Source organism: Cottoperca gobio, chromosome 3, assembly GCF_900634415.1.
Source record: "Cottoperca gobio chromosome 3, fCotGob3.1, whole genome shotgun sequence".
NCBI lineage: Eukaryota > Metazoa > Chordata > Actinopteri > Perciformes > Bovichtidae > Cottoperca > Cottoperca gobio.
The window spans coordinates 6,734,036-6,734,340 of record NC_041357.1 but is presented as its reverse complement, the minus strand read 5'-3'; positions in this window follow the sequence as shown (position 1 = coordinate 6,734,340).

The window sequence follows — 305 nt, the reverse complement described above, 5'->3', positions numbered from 1 at the left end:
ATATCTAACCAAAGCGAAAGTTGTATGACGTGAAGGGCGAGCTGGTTAAGCCACAAACACACACACACACGTAAACAATCTACGTAGTTATAACCTCGATGATTGGTGCGTAGCCTACGAATAATTTGTCACTTCCATTAATACAGTTCTCTCAATTTTGTCTCTTGTACAGTCATACATAATTAAATGCTATAAAACACATTGGCTGACCCTGCTGCAGCACTCAACCAATCAGTATCAACCTGTTGATAGGATCAAAGATCAATATTACCATAGTTAGATCTGTGAAGGCTAGTAAGAAAACA